The sequence below is a fragment of the Saccopteryx leptura genome, chromosome 2, assembly GCF_036850995.1.
Source record: "Saccopteryx leptura isolate mSacLep1 chromosome 2, mSacLep1_pri_phased_curated, whole genome shotgun sequence".
Taxonomy (NCBI): Eukaryota; Metazoa; Chordata; class Mammalia; order Chiroptera; family Emballonuridae; genus Saccopteryx; species Saccopteryx leptura.
The window spans coordinates 183,032,455-183,059,402 of record NC_089504.1 but is presented as its reverse complement, the minus strand read 5'-3'; the positions used below and the strand labels follow the sequence as shown (position 1 = coordinate 183,059,402).

General features: G+C 42.0%; 1 protein-coding gene across 1 annotated transcript in view; it reads left to right on the top strand.

Annotated features, from left to right (window-relative positions):
* Positions 1–26,948, top strand: part of ATF7 (activating transcription factor 7) — a 144,451-nt gene continuing 117,503 nt past the window's right edge. The window contains exon 1 of the mRNA XM_066369604.1: positions 1–125. The gene's annotated coding sequence lies outside the window, so the exon portion shown is untranslated. The remainder of the gene's footprint in view (positions 126–26,948) is intronic.

Sequence of the window (26,948 nt, the reverse complement as noted above, 5' to 3'; positions counted from 1 at the left end):
GGCGAGTGCGCCTGGCCGGACGAGAGGAAAGTATCTGCTCGGCTGAGGGGGGAAAGAAGAAGCTGGAGACAGATTGTGGGAGCCAGAGCGGGCGGGCGGGCAGGAGGCGACGGAGCTACCAGCGGGTGAGTTCTGTTAACATTAACTAGTCTGTGATGTGACGGGAGTCTCCCCTTCAACTCTGATCAGTCCCAGTGTCCCAGGCCAGGGTCTCCCCTCCCAGGCTGTGTTGGACGGGGGCGCTGAGGCGGTGGCCGGGCCCTGTCTGAGGAAGAGGGTGGAGCATGGACTAACGCTGACCAATAAGAGAGGAGGAGCCTACGATTGGCGGCGATGAGCACTAATGGGAGATCGCCTTTACCTTGCTAAGTGCCGCCCCTCTCCCTCCTCTCGCCTCCTTCCTTTGGGGGAGAAGGCGGGGCCAGAGGCCTGAAGTGTGGGGAGAACTTGGGGGGTAAGTATCCCCGGGGGGCACAGGGCGTGGCGAGAAGGGGGGAGTTGAATCCTGAGGGAATGGAAGTGGAGTGTGGAAGTCTAATAGAAGTATCATGGAATGGGGTGAAATGGGAGAAGGGGGAGGGATATAAACTGGCTTCTCAGAGAGTGGGGTTAGGGGCTTAGCATTGGAAAAAACTGGGGAGGAGGTAGGGGTGATTAGATGAAAATATGGCATTGAGTTTGTCTGAAAAGATAGGGGTAATCATTAGAAATGAGAGTTATGGCATTTCAGTTGAATTATTTAAAAAAGATTTCAGGGACATAGTATCAGAAAAAGTATAGATTTGGAAAAAATTAAGTGAATGAATTTCGATAGACTTAAATAGGGGTGAGCTTAATAGCCAAAAGACATCACTTTGAGAAGGGTATGGGGGGATCCAGAGGTGAAAGGGAGGTGTTTGAAAGAGAGATGGCTGATACAGGTTTTGAATCTAGGTATTAGAAGAAACTTGGGATACTGGTTTAGGGCTTTTGGTGGATATGGCAAATAGGACTATCAACACCCACAATAGAGATTTTCTGGTGACCATACTGCAAGAATGCTGGATAGAGGATGAGGGGAAAAAAATAGAACACTTTCATCACTTCTCTGATTTCCTTTTCCCTCCCTTCCTCTTCCCACATTTGATCTCTTCCTAACTCAGGGATGGGGGCCTGGGACATGAGCTGTCCAAGTTGGAGCCCCATAAGGAGTTATAAGTTGCTCTGAATTGCTTGTTTTGCTCTCTGACTGGGGTGTTTCCTAGCCATGGCACTTCCTACCCAGATTCAGGTGTTTCTACTTTCCTAACTTTAAAAGTTTTTCTTTTTAACAGGGGTGTTTTAGTATTAGTAAGGGTTGTGTCATAGTAAGTGTAGGTTTGTGGGCTTGTGCACAGTTTTCTCAGCAAGCCCACTTGATTCCTATGTTTAAAAACTTTGCAATAGTATTAGTAATTCTTGTAGAGACATTGGTTTTTATAGATATTCTAAACACAGAGAAACAGTAAACTGAAGTTTGTTTTGTTAAGTGTGCCTTACCCACTCATCTTCTTTTAGAGTTGTTAAACTGATGGTTGCTGTTAGTTTTAGTTAGTTTATGTTATATTTTATAAAATGGTGTAAGTAAAATGGACACATATTTCAGGAAAGTGAAAACATTTCAGTTTCTTCCTTTATGCCCTGACTCAAAAGCTAAAATACATGTCATAATATCTTAGGGCAAGGGTTGGAGAAATCAAACACAATTTGTACTTAAACATGGAGGATGTAAGGTAAGTGGAGACTGTTGCGAAATGTAACATGTCTGAAAGAAAAGAAACTGGAGAAAGGTTTGGCAGCTATACTAAGTAGTCTTACCAGTTCTTAATTCTGTACAGAAAAATGACAAGCCTTTGCCCTTTGTTTGATAGTTCTGTATTATTTAATAATGAATTGAACTAATACAGCCAATAAATTAATAATTTCTTTATTATTACATGGATTTATCTTTTACATTCCTTCTCTTCTTTTACTTTAAAAATTATTTATTGATTAGAGAGAGAGAGAAACATCAATTTGTTATTCCATTTGTTTATACATTTATTGGTTGATTCTTATATGTGCCCTGACCAGGGATCAAACCCACAATCTTGATGTATTGGGGCACTGTTCTAACCAATTGAGCTACCTGGGCAGGGCTCCTTTTACATTTTTTTTTAGGTGAAAGGAGGGGAGATAGACTCTTCATGCACCCTGACCAGGATCCATTCAGCAACCCCATCTGGGGCCAACTCCAGTACTGAGCTATTTTTAGCACCTGAAGCTGATCCACAACACCCGGGGCCATAGTTGAACCAATCAAAACACTGTCTGTGAGAAGGGAAGACGGAGGGAAGGGGGGAAAGGAGAGGGGAAAAACAGATGGTTGCTTCTCCTGTGTGCCCTGACTGGGAATTGAACCCTGGACGTCCATACGCCAGGCCACATTTTATCCACTGAGCCACTGGCCAGGGCCCCTTTTAGTTTTCAGAAGCACAATATCTGAAATACTGTTAAAACTGTTATGTGATGAGAAACCAGAGTATATTGCTTTGTATTAACCTTTGGTTTTTAGCAACCATTTGAAGCTTGTTCTCCTGGCCAGGAAAACCCCCATACAGCACACTGAGACCAATTAATTACTGATCCTTTAGCATTACTTACTGAATTGGGTTCTAGTAGTTCACATTCAGAGCATTACTGCTGGACATGTAGACATTTCTACAGTTTCTCTGGCAGCAGCACAAAAAAAGTATCTATTGAGATTGCAAAATCCCTTGTTGTAGCTTTCTGTCCTGGATTTTGTGATGGCTTTGACTTGGGCACTGTTAAATGCAAGATTTGTTTTTCTCACAGGGCGTTAGCAGAAAGCTAGAGAGTGCTCATCTTTAAATTTGTGGGTCAAAAGTTACATCCTATTATAGTTTCAGTGTTACAAAATATAAGCATTTTTATTTATCGTGGCTTTTAAATGTTAATGGATATCATTACTGTATCTCCTTTCTTTTTCCTTTCCCCACTTCCAACCCAAAATGAAAATTGTTTTTTCAACAGACTCTTAAACTACTACTTTGCCTCAAGTAAAGTCCCTGGCTGTGTCTGAACACAGCTGCTCCGAAGTTCTCACACGTTAGTGTTTTGTACATGGCAAGACTGAGTTTTTCTTAGGCTGCAGTAGGAGGGAGTCAGTGTTACAGCAGCCTCCTATCCACATCTGATAAGGAGGTGCCTTCTCCTTGTGAGGAAGTTTTGGGTGGAGCAAATAGAATTGCCATATAAATGTCTAATAAAGAAAACTCTCGTCTTTAGACTGGTTGGCAGGCTGGGATATAATTGTCCTTTATTCCTTGATAAACTAAAGTTAAGGTGTAGATGTTTCTTTGAGAAAAATGCAGCATTCATTAAAAAAGAAAAAGCATTAATTTATTTTGTTGTTGGTTTTTCTGAAAATGGTACTGATTTTAGAGTTCATGAAAAGTTCTCCATCGTTTTAGATATATGTCAAAGAAAACAATTTTTAAAGTTTCTCATTTTTCAATATTGCTTTTCCCCTTATAGGCTTCTTTGGTGGTCAATATATTTATGAAATGTGAAAGACATCATATTTGGAATCCCTGAGGGATAGTCTTTTAATTTCATAGTGCTAAGGAAAAGATACACTTCACAGATACCATGTTCCATTGTGGAACTCTACTTTTAGAACATTCTTTACATTGTGCTTAAGTTCTTTAGTTCTCCCATCTGAAGCTACAATAAATAAACCTAATTCCTTGTCAACATGGTAGCCCTTCAAATATCTGATGACAGTTATGTCTTGTTAAGGCATCTGTTACTGGGATAACTATCCCAAGGTCTTTCAGCCATTCCTTAAATGATATTTTTAATGAAGTTCAGGCTCCTCATCAACTTAATTGACTAAATTTTTTTTTACAGAAATGAAGAGAATCAAAGAGAGGGACAGATGAGGCAGACAGGAAGGGAGAGAAAGGAGAAGCATCAATTCTTCATTGCAGCATCTTAGTTGTTTGTTGATTGCTTGCTCATTGAATGCTTTCTCATATGTGCCTTGACTGGGGGGATACAGCAGAGTGAGTGACCCTTTGCTCAAGCCAGCGACCATGGGGTCATGTCTATGATCCCATGCTCAAGCCAGTGACCCCGTACTCAAGCCAGCGACCTGGTTCCTCTGCATCCCAGTCTGATGCTCTATCCACTGCGCCACCACGTGGTCAGGCTAGTTGCCTAAATTTTTAGGGCTGCTTATGTAGACCTGAATATGATATCTCAGATATAATCTGATCAATAAAAGTATGATGGAGAGTGGCCTCTTTTTTTATTGTATTCTATGTATCAATACCTCTATTGTTAAAGCCTAAGATCACATTAATTTGTGTAATTGATTTTTTTTAAGTGAGAGGAGGGGAGATAGACAGACTCCTGCATGCGCACTGACCAGGATCCACCTAGCAATCCCCGTCTGGGGTTAATGCTCGAATCAACCGAGCTATCCTCAGCACCTGAGGCAGATGCTCGAACCAGTTGAGCCACTGGCTGCAAGAGGGGAAGAGAGGAGGAAAGGGAGGGGAAGAGAAGCTGATTGTTACTTCTCATCTTCTCATGTGTCTCCTGACCAGGGATCAAACCTGGGACTTCTGCATGCCTGGATGATGCTCAACCCTCTGAGACAACCAGCCAGGAACTAATTTTTTAAATATAATTGAGGACTTTACATTTATCCCTGTAACTGATACCTTGTTAGTTTTGGTTTCTTATTTTAGCTTGATAATATTATTTAGCCTCTTGGGCATTCCTCATATCTTTGTATCATTGATAGATAAATTTGATAAACATGATATAAACGTGATGCCTATGGTTTCATTTTAGATTACTGGTAATTATATGTAAGAGTGAAGCAATGCTATAACATCAGCACACTATCATTAGGTTGATAATAATCCATTTATCAACCTTTTGGGTATAATTCATTTATGAATGCACCTACTGCTTTATTATCTAACCTTTATTCTTTTTTATTTTCTTGATTTTATAGAGAGAGGAAGGGAGAGAGAGAGAGGGAGGAACATCAATCTGTCCCTGTATGTTCCCTGACCAGGGATCAAACCAACAACCTCTGTGCTTCAGGACGATGCTCTAACCAGCCGAGCTATCCAGCCAGGGCTAACCTATATTTCTTATGAAATATTAATGGGTTCCCTGTTGTAATTTAAATATGTTCTGTTTCTGACATACACCCGAGGTCCTAGGCTAGAGACCTTGTTAAAAAAATAAAATGAACCTGACCTGTGGTGGCGCAGTGGATAAAGTGTCAACCTGGAAACACTGAGGTGGCCGGTTCAAAATCCTGGCTTGCCTGGTCAAGGCACATATGGGAGTTGGTGCTTCCTGCTCCTCCCCCTTCTCTCTTTCTCTCTCTCCCCCCCTAAAATGAATAAATAAATAAAATTAAAAAAATAAATAAATAAAATGAAATTAGACATTAGTTACTATTTTGCTATTTTATGCTAATGTCTATAGATTACTAGATTACTTCATTACTTGTCAGTTGTTTTAAAACTATTTAATAATTCATTTTATAATCTTCTTGGTAAACAATATTTCATTAGTCTGTAATTTCTGGACTCTACCACCTTTTCCCCCCTGTTATTTTTTATTTATTTATTATTTTTTTTGTATTTTTCCGAAGCTGGAGATGGGGAGGCAGTCAGACAGACTCCCACATGCGCCCGACTGGGATCCACCCAGCATGCCCACCAGGGAGCGATGCTCTGCTGTAACCAGAGCCATTCTAGTGCTTGAGGCAGAGGCCATGGAGCCATCCTCAGCGCCCGGGCCAACTTTTCTCCAATGGAGCCTTGGCTGCGGGAGGGGAAGAGAGAGACAGAGAAGAAGGAGAGGGAGAGGGGTGGTGAAGCAGATGGGCCCTGGCCAGAAATCGAACCCGGGACTCCTGCATGCCAGGCCAATGCTCTACCACTGAGCCAACCGGCCAGTGCCTGCCCCCCTATTATTTTTAAAGTACGTTTTCTCCCAATTTCCAAGACTTCTGGTCCTGCTTTAAAAAAATATTTTTTTAATTTATTGATTTTAGAGAGAGAATAAGAAACATACATTAGTTGCTTCACTTATTTATGCATTTACTGTTGTCTCTTATATGTGTCCTGACAGGATATTGAACCCACAACCTTAGCATGTCAGGACGACATTCTAAAAAGCTGAGCTACCTGGGCAGGCCATTTATTTACTTTTTTTTTAATGAGAGTAGAATGATAAACTGTTGCTTTTTGTCATTAGATGAAATTCTGTTTTGGAAACTATTTTCGGAAGAAATTCTGTTCCCTGAACATTTTAAGTTATATATTAAAGAATTAAACTGTTGTCCATATAACAGTTATATTGTACCTTCTCATAATGACATCTCCAATTTAGACCTAACTTTTTATTTTCTGTTTGGAATAAAAGCCTATACCACCAAAACGCACATAGGCACACATATATAATTGCCATTTATAATTATATTGTTGCAGTGGTCTAAGTTTGTCACGCTATATGCTGTAGATGAAATGGTGCTACAAATACGTCAGAAGATGTCTTCAGGGACTAAGGCTTTATGTTGGCAGCCAATAACTTTTCTATGTGTTAATTTTAAACCTGATAGTTGAATTTATGTTTGAGCAATTTTAGCTGGTAAATGCATTTTTAAAGTACCTTCCTCTTTTGGGGGTTTCAATTTTTACTTTCATTTTTAGAAAAATCACAAATTGTGAATATAAATGTGTTCATGTGGAATAAAATAGCATGTGTTAGGGAATAATTTATATTTTTTCTTTTTTTAAATTTTTTTTTATTTTAGAGAGGAAAGAAGAGAGAGATAGGAGAAAGAGAAAGATCAATTAGCTGTTCCACTCATTTTATGCATTCATTGGTTGTTTCTTTTATGTGGCCTGACCTGGGATCAAACCTGCAGCCTTGGTATATCAGGATGACGCTCTAACTAACAGAGCTACCCAACCAGGGCCTACATTTTCTTTTCTTTTTTTTTTCTTAAGTGAGCAGCAGGGAGGCAGAATGACAGATTCCCGCATGCACCCTGACTGGGATCCACCTGGCAAATCCCCTACCAGGGGATACTCTGCCTATCTGGGGCCGTTGCTCCATTGCTTGGCAAACAAGCTATTTTAGCACCTGAGGCGAGGCTGTGGAGCCATCCTCAGTACCAGGGAACATTCTCCAACCGAGCCATGGCTGTGGGAAGAGGGGAGAGAGAGAGAGAAAAGAGAGAAGGAGAAGGGGAGAGGTGGAGAAGCAGATGGTCGCTTCTCCTGTGTGCCCTGAGAATTGAACCCAGGACTTCCGTATGTTGAGCCAATGCTTTACCACTGAGACAACTGGCCAAGGTCCTACATTTTCTTTTGATACCTTCTCATCCATCTCAGATTGTTCAGTTATAAATTCTCCTGGAAAGTAGAGGGATGGACTTGATGACCCATCAAGGTCCTTTTCAGGCCAAACATTCATAAATAGGAGCTCATATCAAGTAACTTACTATTGAAGAACCAGGAAGAAAAATAGACTGTGAAGAAAATAAAATGAGCCAGACTAGGCGGTGGCATAGTGGATAGAGCATTGAATTGGGACGTAGAGGACCCAGGTTTGAAACCTTAAGGTTGCTGGCTTGAGCGTGGGCTCATCCAATTTGAGCGCGGTCTCACCAGCTTAAGCCGCGGGGTTGCTGGCTTGAGCGTGGGATCATAGACATGATCCCATGGGCACTGGATTGAGCCCAAAGGTCGCTAGCTTAAGCAAGGGTCACTCACTCTGCTGTAGCCCCCCCCCCCAGTCAAAGCACATATGAGAAAGTAATCAATGAACAACTAAGGAGCTGCAACGAAGACTTTATGCTTCTCATCTCTCCTTCCTGTCTGTCTGTCCCTATCTGTTCCTCTCTCTGTCTCTGTCACAAAAAATTAAATTAAATTAAATTAAATGTTTCTATGGACCCAGTGGGGATGGATAAACTAAAAGTAAAGAACATAAGCCTGACCAGGCGGTGGCACAGTGGATGGAGCATCGGACTGGGATGTGGAGGATCCAGGTTTGAGACCCCGAGGTCGCCAGCTTGAGCATAGGCTCATCTGGTTTGAGCAAAGCTCTCCAGCTTGAGCCTGAGGTCACTGGCTTGAGTAAGGGGGCACGCAGTCTGCTGTAGCTCCCTGGTCAAGACACATATGGGAAAGCAATCAATGAACAACTAAGATGTCGCAAAGAAGAATTGATGCTTCTCATCTCCCTCCCTTCCTGTCTGTCTGTCCGTCCCTATTTATCCCTCTCTCTGACTCTGTCTCTATCACAAAAATAAATAAATAAAATAAAAGTAAAGAACATAAATGAAAAGAAATAATAGATAGCTCTTAAGCCAAAAACAAAACAAAAATAAACACCAACAAGTATTTGGCATTGGATCATTTCACATCTTAAATTTTTTTTTTTTTTTTCTGAAGCTGGAAACGGGGAGGCAGGCAGAAAGACTCCCGCATGCGCCCAACTGGGATCCACCCGGCATGCCCACCAGGGGGCAACGCTCTGCCCACCACGGGGCGATGCTCTGCCCCTCCGGGGCGTCGCTCTGCCGCGACCAGAGCCACTCTAGTGCCTGGGGCAGAGGCCAAGGAGCCATCCCCAGCGCCCAGGCCATCTTTGCTCCAATGGAGCCTTGGCTGCGGGAGGGGAAGAGAGACAGAGAGGAAGGAGAGGGGGAGGGGTGGAGAAGCAGATGGGCGCTTGCTTCTCCTGTGTGCCCTGGCTGGGAATCGAACCCGGGACTTCCGCACGCCAGGCCGACTCTCTACCACTGAGCCAACCGGCCAGGGCTTAAAATATTTTATCATGACATTTTCTCTTCAGAATTTCCCTGATGGACACTTTCTGTTGAAAGAATGTTGTGACTGTTTTTCTGTTAAATTATAGTATTTGGCATCCTTTCCTTTGCTTGTTTGTCATTTTGTTTAGGAACTTCTAAAATCTGAATATACTCACTGCCTGTATAAAATGAAGCAAAATTCAGTTCAGTTTGAAAGTAGACATACACTCTATAGCTTCCTTGGAGAGAAAGGATGAGTATTACAATTCAGGAAAGGTCTTATGAAAAAATAAATTTGTCTGACCAGTGGTAGCGCAGTAAATAAAGCATCAACCTGGATTGCTGAGGTAGCCTGTTCGAAACCCTGGGCTTGTCCAGTCAAGGCACATATGACACGCATTCAATGAACAACTAAAGTAAAGTAACTATGAGTTGATACTTCTCGCTATCCACACCCCTATAAAATCAATAAATAAAATCTTAAAAAAAATAAATGTATCTGATTTCTGAAACATTTTTTCTTTTGAGATTTAATTTATTGATATTACAGAGAGGAGGGAGGGAACAAGATGTAGTTTCTTCATTCTGGCTGTTCATTGGTTGCTTTTCATATGTGCCTTGACTGGGCAAGCCCAGGGTTTCAAACCAGCGACCTCAGCGTTCTAGGTTGATACTGTATCCATTGTGCCACCACAGGCCAGACTGATTTCTAAAACTTTTAGGCAGACATCTAGGAAAGATTCTCAACTAAACCAAAGATGAGTTACTACATTAGTCTATGAGGAATACAAGGACACTTAAACCTTGGAGTAGTACGAACGTTCATGTACATCCTTGTGCCTCCTGACCATCCAGAGTATGATTGTGACAAAAATTTTTATTTTAAAAACATGTAAGGCAACATTAAAAAAAGGCAAGTGTAGCCTGACCAGGCGGTGGCGCAGTGGATAGAGCGTCAGACTGGGATGCAGAGGACCCAGGTTCGAGACCCCAAGGTCACCAGCTTGAGCGCGGGCTCATCTGGTTTGAGCAAAAAAAGCCCACCAGCTTGAACCCAAGGTCACTGGCTCCAGCAAGGGATTACTCGGTCTGCTGAAGGCCCGCGGTCAAGGCACATATGAGGAAGAAATCAATGAACAACTAAGGTGTTGCAACGCGCAACAAAAAACTAATGATTGATGCTTCTCATCTCTCTCCGTTCCTGTCTGTCTGTCCCTGTCTATCCCTCTCTCTGACTCACTGTCTGTGTAAAAATAAATAAATAAATAAATAATTTATTTATTAAAAAAAAAAAGGCAAGTGTATGTTGTTCTTGTTTCCATAGATTGGTTATCAAACAAACATGATTTTAAGTTAATAAAACTGGAACTGGAACTAATTTCATTTTTTGGAAATAAACTCACTCCTGGGGGTCAGTGAGCTTGAAAAAAACAACTAAAAGGGTTAATAGAGAAACAAAACTCATTACAAACATGACTTAATTTTGTTAGCTTCTTTTCATCTTTGGGTACTTTTATTCCTAAAAGTTGCATACATTAGGGCCTGACTAGGTGGTGGTACAGTGGATAGGGCGCTGGCCTGGGATGCTGACGACCCAGGATCAAGACCTGGAGGTCACCTAACCGGGCAGTGGTGCAATGGATAGACTGTCAGACTGGAACGCAGAGGACCCAGGTTTGAAACACCGAGGTCGCCAGCTTGAGCACAGGCTCATCTGGCTTGAGTACAGGATCATAGACATAACCCCATAGTTCAGGGGTCAGGAACCTTTTTGGCTGAGAGAGCCACGAACACCACATATTTTAAAATGTAATTCCATGAGAGCCATATGACCCGTGTACATTATGCATTATCCAATAAAAATTTGGTGTTGTCCCAGAGGACAGCTGTGATTGGCTCCAGCCACTGCAACCATGAACATGAGCAACAGGAAATGAATGGATCATAATACATGAGAATGTTTTATATTTTTACCGTTATTATTTTTTTTATTAAAGATTTGTCTGCAAGCCAGATGCAGCCATCAAAAGAGCCACACCTTGGCCCTGGCCGGTTGGCTCAGCGGTGGAGCATCGGCCTGGTGTGCAGGAGTACCAGGTTCGATTCCCGGCCAGGGCACACAGGAGAAGCGCCCATCTGCTTCTCCACCCCTTCCCCTCTCCTTCCTCTCTGTCTCTTCCCCTCCCACAGCCAAGGCTCCATTGGAGCAAAGTTGGCCCAGGCGCTGAGGATGGCTCCATGGCCTCTGCCTCAGGTGCTAGAATGGCTCTGGTCACAACAGAGCAACGCCCCAGATGAGCAGAGCATCGCCCCGTGGTGGGCATGCCGGGCGGATCCCAGTCGGGCGCATACAGGAGTCTGTCTGACTGCCTCCCTGTTTCCAACTTCAGAAAAATACAAAAAAAAGAAGAAGAACAAAAGCCACACCTGGCTTGCGAGCCATAGGTTCCCAACCCCTGCCATAGTTGCTGGCTTGAAGCCTAAGGTCGCTGGCTTGAGCTCAAGGTCGCTGGCTTGAGCAAGGGATCACTCGATCTGCTGTAGTCCCCCAGTCAAGGCACATATGAGAAAACAATCAATGAACAACTAAGGTGCCACAACTATAAGTTGATGCTTCTCATCTCCCTTCTTGTCTCTCTGTCCCTATCTGTCCCTCTATCTCTATCACAAAAAAAAAAGACCCCAAGGTCACTGGCTTGAGCATAGGCTCACCAGCTTGAGAATGGGATCATAAACATGACCCCATGGTCGCTGGCTTGAGTCCAAAGTTCGCTGGCTTGAGCAAGGGGTCACTGGCTTAGCTGGAGCCCCCCCCCCACCTCCATCAAGGCACATATGAGAAAGCAATCAATGAACAACTAAGGTGTCATCACAAATAAGAATTGGTGCTTCTCATCTCTCTCCCTTCCTTGTCTCTCTGACTCTCTCTGTCGCTGTAAAAAAATAAAAAAATAATAAAATGGATAATTTATTGAATATAATTCAAGAGAGTTTAATTGCTGCAAATGATTTGTGTTGGCATCAAATTTCTTGCCACTGCCTGACTTGTGGTGGCGCAGTGGATAAAGCGTCGACCTGGAAATGCTGAGGTCGCCAGTTCAAAACCCTGGGCTTGCCTGGTCAAGGCACATATGGGAGTTGATGCTTCCAGCTCCTCCCTCTGTCTCTCTCCTCTCTAAAAATGAATAAATAAAATTAAAAAAAAATTTCTTGCCAGTAATGTTTATTTAAGCTTTATCAAACTTGAATAACACTATGTTGGTTTTCTTTAACATCATTTTCAGGTATTTCTGGTAATACTAACATGTCTCCTCTAGCACTATTTTCTTTCTTTTTTATTTAAGTTTTGGTCAAACAGAGGTTTGCTGATATACATCTATGTGTGGGACTGTTGGAAGTTAATCAATGATCATTGGAATACCCCAAATAGATCACTGTGTTGCTATTATGTAGACAGTCTTAGAAATAGCTTTTTTTTCCCCTTAAGAATTTCTAAGTGTCTCCTTAGTTGTCATTATGGGATATTGTAGCTATTTCCTGTCTAGAACTAAACTCAGACTAGGGTTTACTGTAATATTAAAGTCTATTGGTTTGTTGTTTGCAGCCTAATTAAATTAAATTCATGAAGATTTAAAATCTATTTTTAAAAATCAGTGTTTTAGGGTTGATTGGTATTGGTTTATTGCTTTAAGGATCATACTTTATCCATAAATGAGTAGGACAAAACAAAACACAACAGTAAATTTTGACAACCTGCCAATTTCCAGGAATTTTTCTACTTTTAAAATGCATATTGAGGCCAAACATAGATAGGTATAATGTTCTCTACTTATTTCTAACTCTACTTCCTGCTATCACTTTAGCAAGTTGTTGCTTCATTTCTGCTTTTCTGAGGATAGCTCAAAATAGTTTCTTGAGTCCTCCAAAAGCCAAGAGACTTGAAGTTCTAGTCAAGTAAGTTGCCTATATGAAGCTGCTGCCAGATATGTTCTAAACTTTGGCCACATGTTGTCTAACTTATGCTTATAATTCTCATTTTCATTTGTTTTTAGTCATTTGCTACAAAAAAGTATTTGGTCTATTTAAGCTGGGTCCTTTCTTTGTAACCTGTTTCTGCATGACTAAGCCTAAAATCCAGAAATCAATTTTAATCTGCTCTTTGATCAATCTACTGTTGGTATATTTCTTTTTTGTTTTTACTTTTATTTTTATTTATTTATTTATTTATTTTTTCTCTTCTTTTCTGAAGCTGGAAATGGGGAGAGACAGTCAGACAGACTCCCGCATGCGCCCGACCGGGATCCACCCGGCACGCCCACCAGGGGGCAATGCTCTGCCCACCAGGGGGCCCCTCCGGGACGTAGCTCTGTCGCGACCAGAGCCACTCTAGCGCCTGGGGCAGAGGCCACAGAGCCATCCCCAGAGCCCGGGCCATCCTTGCTCCAATGGAGCCTTGGCTGCGGGAGGGGAAGAGAGAGAGAGGAAGGAGGGGGGAGGGGGTGGGGTGGAGAAGCAAATGGGCGCTTCTCCTATGTGCCCTGGCCGGGAATCGAACCCGGGTCCCCCGCACGCCAGGCCGATGCTCTACCGCTGAGCCAACCGGCCAGGGCCTTGTTTTTATTTTTTAAAGAGAGAAAGGAAGGGAGGGCGGGGGAGAGAGAGAGAGAGAAACATCATTTTGTTGTTCTACTTATTTATGCATTCATTGGTTGATTCTTGTATGTGCCCTGACCAGGCATCCAACCCACATCAGGATGATGCTCTAGCTCTAACCAATGGCTAGGGCTGTTTCTGTATTTTTGTTTTAAAGCAAGAGAGAGACAGAAAGACAGACAAGAAGGGAGAGAGATGAGAGGCATCAATTCTTTGTTGCAGCTTCTTAGTTGTTCAGTGATTGCTTTCTCATATGTGCCTTGACTGGGGGGATCCAGCTGAACCAGTGACCCCTCTCTCAAGCCAGCACCCTTGGGCTCAAGCCAGCAACCTTGGGCTTCAAGTCAGCGACCTTTGGGCTCAAAGCAGTGACCATGAAATCATGTCTATGATCCTCACTCAAGTCAGCGATCCCGGGCTCAAGCCAGATGAGCCCATGCTTAAACCAGCAAACTCGGAGTTTCAAACCTAGGTCCTCAATGTCCCAGGTTGATGTTCCATTCACTGAGCCACCATCTGGTCAGGCTGTTCCTGTATTTCTTCAAGCCATGGATCTCAAACTGATTTTGTTCTTGATACCTACCCCTTTATCCTCTTGAAAATTATTGAAGCCCTGACCAGATAGTTCAGTTGGAATGTTGTCCCAAAGCACAGAGGTTGCCGATTTGATTCCCAGTCAGGGTACATATAGGAACAGCTTGATGTTCCTGTCTCTCTTTCTCCTCTCTCTAAAAATTAATAAGTGAAATCTTTAAAAAAAAAATTTTAATTAAAATGGAGGGATTTTGGCCCTGGCAGGGTAGCTCAGTTGGTAGAGTGTCATCCCAACATTCCACGGTTGGGGGTTCCATCTTGTGTCAGGCATATACAAGAATCATCCAATCACAGCATGAATGAGTGGAACAACAAGCTAATATTTCTCTCTCTCTCTCTCTCTTAAAATCAATAAACGAAAAAATTTTTAATGGAGAAATTTTAAAGCTATGTATTAGTTTTAACACATTGTTGACCGCTCACGAGTTAACTTGTGTTTGCACTTCCATTAGCTATTTCAATTTGTGAAACTCAGGATAATATAGGACTATTGTATTTGTGACTCTTCGCCCTGAGGGTCAAAGTTCGAAAAACAACTCACCATTCTATATTCTCATGTGGATTCCTTTTCTTCCCACTCCTCCAGGCGTGAGACCACAAAATCGAAGGCAAACAGCAGTGTCCTTCAAAAAAGTATCAAGTGGTCTAAAAAAGGAGCATTCTTTCTGATTAGTTGCACTTTATTCAATGCATTCAAAATTTACTGTAATTACAATAGACAAAATCAAATAAGATACAAAATATTTCTACTTGAAGTAGCAAGGGAATGGATATCTGCTGGTTCAAATGAGTGCAGCTCAGAACCTAACACTTCTGATACTTCTAAAAGATCTCCATACATCGAGATCTTTCAGGGCAACTAAAAGACCACATTTTAGAAAAAATAGTCACTGGTATAAAAAAAATCCAACTAGAATGTGTAGAGTATGTGTTTCAAAAGGAAGGCACAGCAAAACCAGATATATCTGCAAAACATATTGCGTACCATTACACATACCATTATAGTATACCACACCAAAAAAATTACTAAAATATATAATATGTATAAAATATGTAGCAGATATGTACAAAGTTTCATTTAAATTCATTATTTATAAATAAAGTATACTGAAGTTTATTTAGATTGTTTCACTTTCATACTCAATTACGGAAAAAATAGCCAGTGACATGAGATAACTTCTGCGTAAAATTGCCGGTCAACAATGTATTAAAATAACCACTTAAATAACTAGTTTCCAAAAACTCTAAGGGAAAAGGTGTAAATCTCTCTAATATCTGACTTAATAGAAAAAGTTGGATTCTCATATCTGCTTCTGCATTCAGTCTGTTATTTTGGTTGAAGTAAATGAAGAAAGCCTGGGTTCACACAGATATCTAATGGGAAAAGGAAAAAGTAATTTTCAGATAATCATAGATAGTCTTTATTTTTTGACAGTACACTAAAATCTGATAGTTTGTTAAAGGTTAGCTGTTGTGTAGAATCTGAAACCATATCTGTGGACTTCTGATACTCTATTAAAATGCAATGGCCTTTCTTACCCTTTAAATAGATTTTTACCCCTGTATAAGTTGAACACCCATGGACCCTCTGGAAGGGTCTCAGGGATTGATAGGGATCCCTGGAGCCCACTTTGAGAACTGCTATTTTATAACACCAAACTTGAAAAATAAAGCTGTTTGCCATATAGAAGGAATACAAGTTCTCCATGTTAGTACTTCTCAGAGGGTGTCAGAATTATACAAGGTGCATTTGAAAGTGTAGATTCTTGGGCCCCAAAGCCAAGAGAATCCAGGAGGCATAGGTGTATTTTTACAAAGTACCCACGTGAATATGCTAAATATTGAGAACTATGGAGCTAATTTTTTTTAACTTTATTCAGTTTTTTTTAGAGAGAGAGAGAGAAAGAGAGAGAAGGGAGAGGAGCAGAAAGCATCAACTCTCATATGTGCCTTGGCCAGGCAAGCCCAGGGTTTTGAACCGGTGACCTCAGCATTCCTAGGTCAACACTTTATCCACTGTGCCACCATAAGTCAGACCTATGGAGCTAATTTAATTAACATTATTTTAAGAAAACCTAATTCCTAAAATTTGGAAAGTCAAATAGAAAGAAATTAGTACTCAACTAGTCACATAATAGAAGTTTGTATTAACATAGTATATATTCTAACAATTGTCATAATTGGGTATCCTAATAAACCACATATTTTAATAATAGTATAAATACCAGGAGTCAGCAACTAAGGTCAGATAGTAAATATGTTAGTCTTTGTAGGCATGAAGTCTCTGTTTTAACTACTCAGCTCTGTCGTTGTAGTACAAAAGTAGTCATAGACAACATACAAAGAATAAGCGTGACTATGTTCCCATAAAACTTTGTTTACGAATACTGAAATTTGAATTTCATGTGTCACAAAATATTCTTTTGATTTCTTTAACCACTTTAAAATGTAAAAACCATACTTTGGTTGTGAGCCATATAAAAACAGGTGGCTGACTGGATTTGGCCCATTGGCTAAAGTTTGCCAATCTTTGACATAGACTATAAATGCATTAAGAATTTTAGTATAATAAAATATGCTTAATTTTAAAACTCTGAACCTTATTCAATTTTCCTAGACAAATAGTACTCTAAGAACTTATAGTCCCTCAAATTCATGTTTCTGGACATTCATTTATATAATAAACATATAGGAAACACTTGTATGTAGATTTTTGGAAATACACGATTCAGTTAGCAGTAGTTACACAATATATATACAAGTTGTAATAAGGAGTTATAAAAATATTTGGCTTCCGTTTTTATATCTTATTTGTGCTATGTGAGAACAGGTAACTTAGGATTCAGGCCAACCTCAACCTGTTGACTCATTTTTTTTTAATTGGTTTTAGAGAGAGGAAGGGAGAGAGAGAGAAACATTGATTTGTTGTTCTACCCATTTATGCATTCATTGGTTGATTTTTTTTTTTTTTTAGAATAAACACCTTTATTACATGAGCTAAGATGAGAGAGAAGAGGATTTATTTGCCTTTCTGGGTCCTGATTTTCCACAGCTAGAACCCCAGCTTCTTGCCTTCTTGCACATAGCCATCTGCTCAGCCACACTGGCCGAATCTGGATTGTTGCATACAAGAAACTTGCCCTGCTTTAACTGCTCCTCTAGGAAACTGCTGATTTTGGCTTTCTTTTTTCTTTCATTATATTTCTTCTGAATTTTCTTTGATTATTTTTTGTTTAAAATCTCTTCTTTCTCAGAAGTCAGCTTGGCCTCCTTCTTGCAGCTTAGGGGCAATGCATAGTGGAACCCTTACAACTGTCAGTACAATGTCCTGTCGGGGAGCAGATGCAGTTCTTTATTAGGGTCTTGGTGTGGATCAGTGCATTGTTAATGCATTGTACACCACATCAATATTCGTTGTTTTGTGTATACAACATTCTGAGACCCAGGAGAAGTTGCCCACATCCAGCCTCAAGGCGTGGTATTTCTTGTTGCCTCCCTGTATGTGGACTGTGTGTATGCAGTGGGGCCAACCTTAGTGCTGGTAGCAGGGTGTCCCAGCTCATAGTTTTACTTCTTGTGGCAGGGCTTTCTCTTGCTCCCCATCTTGCGGTGCTTGAGCCAGTTGTCCCAAGAGATGCCTGTGGCTTGGTGCTGGCTGGGAAGAGCCATTGGTTGATTCTTTTTTGTGTGTGTGGCAGAGACAGTGAGTCAGAGAGAGGGACAGACAGACAGGAAGGGAGAGAGATGAGAAACATCAATTCTTTGTTGCTGCTCCTTTGTTGCTCATTGATTTCTCATATGTGCCTTGACCCGGGAGTTACAGCAGACCGAGTGACCCCTTGCTCGAGCCAGCGACCTTGGGCTCAAGCTGGTGAGCCTTGCTCAAAGCAGATGAGCCCGCGCTCAAGCTGGTGACCTTGGGGTCTTGAACCTGGGTCCTCCATATCCCAGTCCAATGCTCTATCCACTGCGTCACTGCCTGGTCAGGCCATTGGTTGATTCTTGTGTGTGCCCAGAGCTAGGATTGAACCTGCAGCCTTGGTGCTTTGGGACAACAGTCTAATCAACTGGGCTACCCAGCCAGTCCTCTTTACTCATCTTATGCCTATTTTTTTTATTTGCAACTCTCTGCCTCAGTTTTCAAGCCTGTTAGTTAGCAAAGGGCTTTACAAAAACCCTGATATAAAACAATAAGGCTACTTAGTATAAGATTATAGTAGTATATGAGCTTTCTATATACTCCTTTTGGGGCCATTGATTTACCTACTACTGAAATAATATATGCTGAACTGTTATGCTAAATAATATAGTGGAAAATGAACCCAGAATTTAGGAACAGACATTTCTTTCTTTTTAAAAAAAATTTTATTTATTGGTTTCAGCAAGAGGAAGGGAGAGAGAGAGACAGGAGCATCGGGCTGTTTCTGTATGTGCCTTGACTGGGGATCAAACCAGCAGCAACCACTGCGCTTCTGGACGATGCTCTAACCAACCAAGCCATCTGGCCAGGGCGGGACAGAAATTTCAATTCCTAAATAATCTACTCCTAGTAAAATGTGAGTTTTTTTTTTGTTTTCTGGAGTTCACATAACCTGCATAATAGTCTAACAGTTCTTATGTTTATTGGCATCTTCCTTAAGTCAGTTTTCTAGATGTAAATTGTAGATCATAGCAGCATTGAGTATCCTATGGTGAATAAAATTTGAGACTGCTGTGGTGTAGTGATTCCGTGTTTGTACTCTTTGCTTGTTAGCAGCTAAATTATTATCTTAGAGTCTGAAACTTGGTATTCAAAGTTGTGTATTGGCAGAGAGTTGTTTATGTGTAATTTTTTTATATCATATGTTAATGGAGTCCATAGAGCTTTGATTGGGTGTTTGTCTAAATTTTTTAGCTTGTTTATAGCTGATCTGAAAGGTATTTAGTACCTGGTAAGGTTGATTTCAGCTCTCTTTATTCCCTTTGTGACAGCTAGATGGTTTCAGCACTTTCTAAATGTTTAATATAAGTAACATTCATTGTTAGGGAGCATTCATGGGATTCTGAAAATGAGTCCTTCTAGGCAGCAAAGGAGGAACTATCTTGAACTGATTGATATACCTTGAATATCCATGTCTATTTCTATATAAGCTATTAGCTTATAATTTTATAAATTTTTTAATTTTATTTATTCATTTTTAGAGAGGAGAGAGAGACAAAGAGGGAGAGAGGAGAGAGAGACAGAGAGAGAGAAGGAGGGAGGAGCTGGAAGCATCAACTCCCATATATGCCTTGACCAGGCAAGCCCAGGGTTTCGAACCGGCAACCTCAGCATTTCCAGGTTGATGCTTTATCCACTGCGCCACCACAGGTCAGGCCAGCTTATAATTTCAGAAAGTTTTTTTTTGGTAGTCCCTTTGAACTTAATTTGTCAGTTGGTTCTGTTACTTTGTAGTAGAGAATAAACATCTTTGTATGATTTTTTAAAATTATTTTTATTTATTCATTTTAGAGGAGAGAGACAAAGAGAGAGAGAGAGAAAGAGAGATAGAGAAGGAAGGGAGGAGCAGGAAGCATCAACTCCCATATGTGCCTTGACTGGGCAAGCCCAGGGTTTTGAACCGGTGACCTCAGCGTTCCAGGTCAACGCTTGATCCACTGCGCCACCACAGGTCAGGCCACAACTTTGTATGATTTGTAAATACACTTGTTTAGTGCTTTAAAATAGTCTGGTAGATATGGGTCTTTTAAAAAACTTACAGTTTTTTTTTTAAGTCATGCAGATCCACGTTCTTTTTTATTATTAGATTGCATTATAGCTTGATCAGGCAATGGTGCAGTGGATGGAGCATCAGCCTGAGATGCTGAGGACCCAGGTTTGAGGCCCCGAGGTTGCTAGCTTGAGTGCGGGGTTGCAAGCTTGAGCATGGGATCATGGACATGACCCCGTGGTCCCTGGCTTGAAGTCTATGGTCTCAGGCTTGAACCCGAGTTTGCTGGCTTGAGCAAGGGGTCACTGGCTCTGCTGCAGCCCTCCCAGTCAAGGCATGTATGAGAGAGGAATCAATAAACAACTAAGATGCGGCCCTGGCCGGTTGGCTCAGTGGTGGAGCGTCGGCCTGGCATGCGGAGGTCCCGGGTTCGATTCCTGGCCAGGGCACACTGGAGAGGCGCCCATCTGCTTCTCCACTCCTCCCCCTCTCCTTCCTCTCTGTCTCTCACTTCCCCTCCCGCTGGGGATGGCTCCTTGGTCTCTGCCCCAGGCGCTGGAGTGGCTCCGGTCGCAACAGAGCGATGCCCCGGATGGGCAGAGCATCGCCCCTTGGTGGGCGTGCCGGGTGGATCCCGGTCGGGCGCATGCAGGAGTCTGTCTGACTGCCTCCCCATTTCCAGCTTCAGAAAAATACCAAAAAAAAAAAAAAAAAACCCCAACAAAAAAGAACAACTAAGATGCTGCAACTATTAGTTAATACCTCGCTCACTCTCTCTCTCTTTTGTGACAGAGACTGAGAAACAGACAGAGAGAGGGACAGACAGACAGGAAGGGAGAGAGATGAGAAGCATCAATTCTTCGTTGCGGCTCCTTAGTTACATATGTTCCTTGACCCGGGGTGACCTCTTGCTCAAGCCAGTGACCTTGGGCTCAAGCCAGCGATTTTGGGCTTCAAGCCAGAGATATTTGGGCTCAAGCCAGCGACCATGGGTCATGTCTATGATCCCACACTCAAGCCAGTAACTCCTGCTCAAGCTGGTGAGCCCACACTCAAGCCAGCAGCCTGCCTTGGGTTTTGAACCTGGGTCCTCTGCATCCCAGTCGGATGCTGTATCCACTGCACCAGCACCTAGTCAGGCAATTAATGTTCCTCATCTCTCTCTTCCTGTCTGTCCCTGTCTTTCACTCCATTTCTCTTTCTCTGTCTCTCTCTCACTCACTAAAAAAAAAAAAAAAAATAGATTACATTATAATTTTTTTCATTTATTAAAAGCAACCTGTGGTTATTGTAGACTTTGGAAAATACTGAAGTACAAAGAAGAAAATAGAATCACCTGAAATACCATTATTCAGAGATAATTTATAGAATTATTTGCTATTAATCTAAAATTATTTTGTTTGTTTACTGGCTTAGTATTTGTTTATTCATTTTATACCATAAAGCACTATGAGAGTAGAAATATTGTCTGTCTCATTTAGTATTGAATTCTGGGGCCTAGAGCACATGGTAGGAACTGATGAAAATAATAAGTTAATGAATTTTAAAACTGTGTAAATTTAAATTGTGGTTATTAGTTTTAAACTTCTTCCTTGTTAGATCTTTTACCAAGACTGTTAACCCTTCTTTTTTGTGCTATACTCTGTAATTGCTAGCAAAACAATTTGATAAATGACAACAAAGAATAGTCAAAAATAGCAAGGGATCTGATCACCTCTGACTAATTGAACTTATAAAATAAGCTATCATTCTTACCATTTACTTGGCATCTTTTGGCCAGATGATGAAGATTCTTTGCCTGCTCAAATTTTAATTAGGCTCCTGAACCTTCTATTAGGGCCTATCTGTGCACTTACTTCCTTATAAAATCCAGTTTTAGCATATCCCCCCCACCTCAATATCTGATCACCCTCATATATGATCAGGTTCTTCATTCTCCACTGTCCACCAGGTGACATCTGATCACCCTGTTCTGTCTTCAGCAAGGATCCTATCCTGTTAGGTTCATTTATCCAGAATCCCTGTTCCCCTCTTAGTAAGTTCTTTTTTTTTTAGAGAGAGAGAGAGAGGAAAGGAGAGAGACAAGAAGCATCAACTTGTTGTTACGGCACTTGACTTGTTCATTGATGGCTTCTCATACATGCCTCGACAGGGGTGGGGGTTCCAGCTGAGCTAGTGACCCCTTGCTCAAGCCAGCAACCTTAGGCTTCAAGCCAGTAACCATGGGATCATTTCGATGATTCCATGCCCAAGCCAGCAACCCTACACTCAAGCTGGTGAGCCTGTGCTCAAGTTGGATGAGCCTGCGCTCGAGCCACAACCTCAGAGTTTCAAACCTGGAGCCTCAGTGTCCCAGGTTGACGCTGTATCCACTGTGCCACCACCAGTCAGGTCCCTCTAATTATCTATTCACTGACCCCTCACCCTGTTGCTCGGCTATAAATTCCCACTTGCCCATTCTGTATTTGAAATTGAACTCACTTCTTTTTTTTTTTTTTTTTTTTGTATTTTTCTGAAGCTGGAAATTAGGAGAGACAGTCAGACAGACTCCCGCATGCGCCCGACTGGGATCCACCCGGCAGGCCCACCAGGGGCGATGCTCTGCTCACCAGGGGGCGATGCTCTGCCCATCCTGGGCGTCGCTATGTTGCGACCAGAGCCACTCTAGCGCCTGAGGCAGAGGCCACAGAGCCATCCCCAGTGCCCGGGCCATCTCTGCTCCAATGGAGCCTTGGCTGCGGGAGGGGAAGAGAGAGACAGAGAGGAAGGAGAGGGGGTGGGGTGGAGAAGCAGATGGGCACCTCTCCTGTGTGCCCTGGCCGGGAATCGAACCCGGGACTTCTGCATGCCAGGCTGACGCTCTACCACTGAGCCAACCGGCCAGGGCTTGAACTCAGTTCTATACAGAAGTGTCTTTTCCCCTGTTGCAGTAGTCCTGAATAAAACCTATTTTTTTTTACCACTTTACTGTCTAGCTCTGGTTTTTCTTTGACACAGATGAGTGATATTTTTTTACAAAGGCTTATTGTCTTTTTATGTCCACTTTGCCTTGTACTTAATAGTTCTTTAGTAATGTTTTTTGAATGAATGAGTGATAGCTAGACTGAACCCCTTCTAGATTTTCATGAATCTTTGATATTTATGGTACATGTGCCCTTCTCATTTTTTGTAGCTAGCAATAGCTGCTTTTTGTTATTAGGAATTTAAGTACAGGCCCTTGGGTATGTTTGTACATGGCTTTTATTTCTAACTGAAAGTTGGGCCATCTTATTAACATTAGTTCAGTGGTTCCCAACCCATGGGCTGCGGACCAGTACCAGTCCGTGGGCCATTTGGTACCGGTCCGCAGAGAAAGGATAAATAACTTACATTATTTCCGTTTTATTTATATTTAAGTCTGAACAATGTTTTATTTTTAAAAAATGACCAGATTCCTTCTGTTACATCCGTCTAAGACTCACTCTTGGTGCTTGTCTCGGTCACGTGATATATTTATCCGTCCCACCCTAAAGGCCGGTCCGTGAAAATATTTTCTGACATTAAACTGGTCCATGGCCCAAAAAAGGTTGGGGACCACTGCATTAGTTGGTTACTAAAGAAGCAATCATGCTTGACCAGGTGGTGGCACAGTGGATAAGGGCATCAGCTTGGGATGCTAAGGACCCAGGTTCAAAACCCCGAGATTGCCAGCTTGAGCGCAGGCTCGCCGCTTCAGTGCAGGGTCACTGGCTTGAGTGTGGGATCATAGACATGACCCCATGGTCATTGGCCTGAGCCCAAGCTCACTGGCTTGAGCAAGGGGTCACTGGGTCAGCTGGAGTACCCCTGTCAAGGCACATATGAAAAAGCAATCAGTGAACTTAGTTGCTGCAACTATGAGTTGATGCCTCTCATCTCTCTCCCTTCCTGTCTGTCTGTCCCTCCCCCGCCCCCTCCAAGAAAGGAAAAGAAATAATTTCATTGCCCTGGCTGGATACCTCAGTTGGTTAGACTGCAGTGGTCGGCAAACCGCGGCTTGCAAGCCACATGCGTCTCTTTGGCCCCTTGAGTGTGGCTCTTCCACAAAATACCACATGTGGGTGCTGCCTCGATAAGGAATGTACCTACCTATATAGTTTAAGTTTAAAAAATTTGGCTCTCAAAAGAAATTTCAATCGTTGTACTATTGATATTTGGCTCTGTTGATTAATGAGTTTGCTGACCACTGGTAGAGCATCGTCTCAAAGCCCAGATGTTGCTGGTTCGATTCTCAATCAGGGCACATATAGGAATAGCTTGATGTTCCTGTCTCTCTCTACCTCCTCTCTCACTGAAATAAATTTTAAAAACAGGGAAAGCCTGACCAGGTGGTGACACAGTGGATAGAGCGTTGGACTGGGATGTGGAGGACCCAGGTTTGAAACCCTAAGGTTGTCAGCTTGAGCACAGGCTCATCTGGTTGGAGCAAGGCTCCCAGCTTGAGCCCAAGGTCACTGACTTGAGCAACTTGGTCTGCTGTAGGCTCGCTGGGTCAGGACACATATGAGAAAGCAATCAGTGAACAACTAAGGTGCCACAATGAAGAATTGATGCTTCTCATCTCTCTCTTCCTTTCTGTCTGTCCCTATCTGTCTCTCTCTGTCCCTGTCTCTCTCACACACACACACACACACACACACACACACACACACACACACACACACACACACACATACACACAAAAGGAAAGAGGATTTAAGTATCATTTTAAATAAATAAATAATCACATTAAAGCCAGGTCTAGAGAACTGATTCTTTGAACCTCAGTGACTGATTGCATCTTTTTTTCTTTTTTTTCTTTTCATTTTTCCGAAACTGGAAACGGGGAGGCAGAGACTCCCGCATGCGCCCGACCGGGATCCACCCGGCATGCCTACCAGGGGGCGATGCTCTGCCCCTCTGGGGTGTCGCTCTGTTGCATCCAGAGCCATTCTAGCGCCTGAGGCAGAGGCCACAGAGCCATCCTCAGCACCCAGGCCATCTTTGCTCCATTGGAACCTTGGCTGCAGGAGGGGAAGAGAGAGACAGAGAGGAAGGAGAGGGGGAGGGGTGGAGAAGCAGATGGGCGCTTCTCCTGTGTGCCTTGGCCGGGAATCAACCCCAGGACTCCTGAACGCCAGGCCGACGCTCTACCACTGAGCCAACCGGCCAGGGCCTGATTGCCTCTGAATTTTGTTAAAAAGAAACAAACAAAAAACAATGAAAAGAAGGTCAATAGAAAGATACATATATATAGAGAATCAATTTTTTTATTTGCACATTGACCATTTTAAGTTATACTTCTAGCTCTGACAAACTATTTAACATTGATTTTATTAAATTATCCAGTTATTAAAACTCATTCTCTGAGTCTTGGAATTTCTTCAATTCCCTCCCAGCATTCAGATAACTTTTTTGAGTAAATACTAATTTTTATCATTTATGCATTCTGCTGACTTGAGTACATGAGCCTTTTCCTTGGCAGATGTAGCCTTTTTTTTTTTTAATTTTTTTAAATTTTTTTAGATTTTATTTATTCATTTTAGAGAGGGAAGAGAGAGAGAGAGAGAGAGAGAGAGAAGGGGGGAGGAGCAGAAAGCATCAACTCCCATATGTGCCTTGACCAGGCAAACCCAGGGTTTTGAACTGGCGACCTCAGCATTTCCAGGTTGACAGATGCAGCCTTTTTCTGCATCCTTGTTTTCCCGTTCTAAGATCTCCACTGAAAGCATCTCACTTCCCCTTAGAGATATATCTCTAAATATATTTCCCTTGCCTGTCATTTATTGCTTAGTTCTATAAAATGCTTGAGTTTCAAGCATTTGAAGATCAAGAAGCAGATGACAGATGTTAGTGCCATGGCCAAACACGTGGTCAGCTTGTCAAACAGTCCAGCTACAAATGGTTGTGAGTTAAATTCTAGTGAGTGGCAGCATCATTGTTCAAGATTTCACCTTTTCTCTCAATCTGTTTATATTACAGAAATGTGTTGCTTTCTGTTTTTGAGAGGGCATCAATTTGACCTCTCATAATTAGCAATTTTTTAAAAAAGTATGAAGTAGAAATAAGCAGTGGCATTCATTATGTAGCAATTGATGCAGCAGACTGGGGGTGAAGGAGAAATATCTTTAAAATGTTAGTTGGAAAATTTTTTTTAATTAATTAATTTATTTTTACAGGAACAGAGAGAGTCAGAGAGAGGGATAGATAGGGACAGACAGACAGGAACAGAGAGAGATGAGAAGCATCAATCATCAGTTTCTCGTTGAGACACCTTAGTTGTTCATTGATTGCTTTCTCATATGTGCCTTGACTGGGGGGCCTCAGCAGAGGAAGTAACCTCTTGCTTGAGCCAGCGACCCTGAACACAAGCTGGCGAGCTTTTTGCTCAAACCAGATGAGCCCACGCTCAAGCTCAAGCTGGAGATCTCAGGGTCTCGAACCTGTGTCCTTCCGCATCCCACTCTGATGCTCCATCCACTGTGCCACCGCCTGGTCAGGTGTTAGTTGGAAATTTTTTAAAGTACTAAAGCATCATTATTGTTGAATATTTTTTTAAAAAGACAAATCATTTTTATAGTGAAAAGCAACAATGATTGAAAAGAAAAGGGACAAGAGATTGAGGGAATGATTCAAGATTAATTGTGGCTATTTAAGAAAGAGGGCCTTCTTCCACCCATTGTGATCTTCCTTTGGTGAAAATGGCAAACAAAAGCCAGCAAATTGGGAAGGAAGCAGGAAATCCTAGTTAGTGACTGTCAGATTAGAATATTTAAGAGCCATGAAAATGCATGCTTCTGTTACATTTTAATGCTTTCCCTTCCCCCAACTTGTTTTTGCCCCACCCCCTTTAAGTTATTTTGGAAAGTTATGATTTTTTTTTTTGAAAGTTATGATTTTTCATCTCTGTTTCCTAGTAGAGATGCAATCAAATAAAATTTGGAAGGCATATATTGCGATGTGACTATGCAAAACCAGGTTAAATTATGAACTTTGTGATTTGGAGGAAACCGTTTCAGAATTTATTTAATCACTTCCTCTGTCAATGCTGCCTCACTCCTCAGCCAGGGAGAGCCCTTTTCCTCCGTTAGGTAGAAAGCTGAAAAAACAGCCTCAAATAACAGAACCAAGGCAAAAAT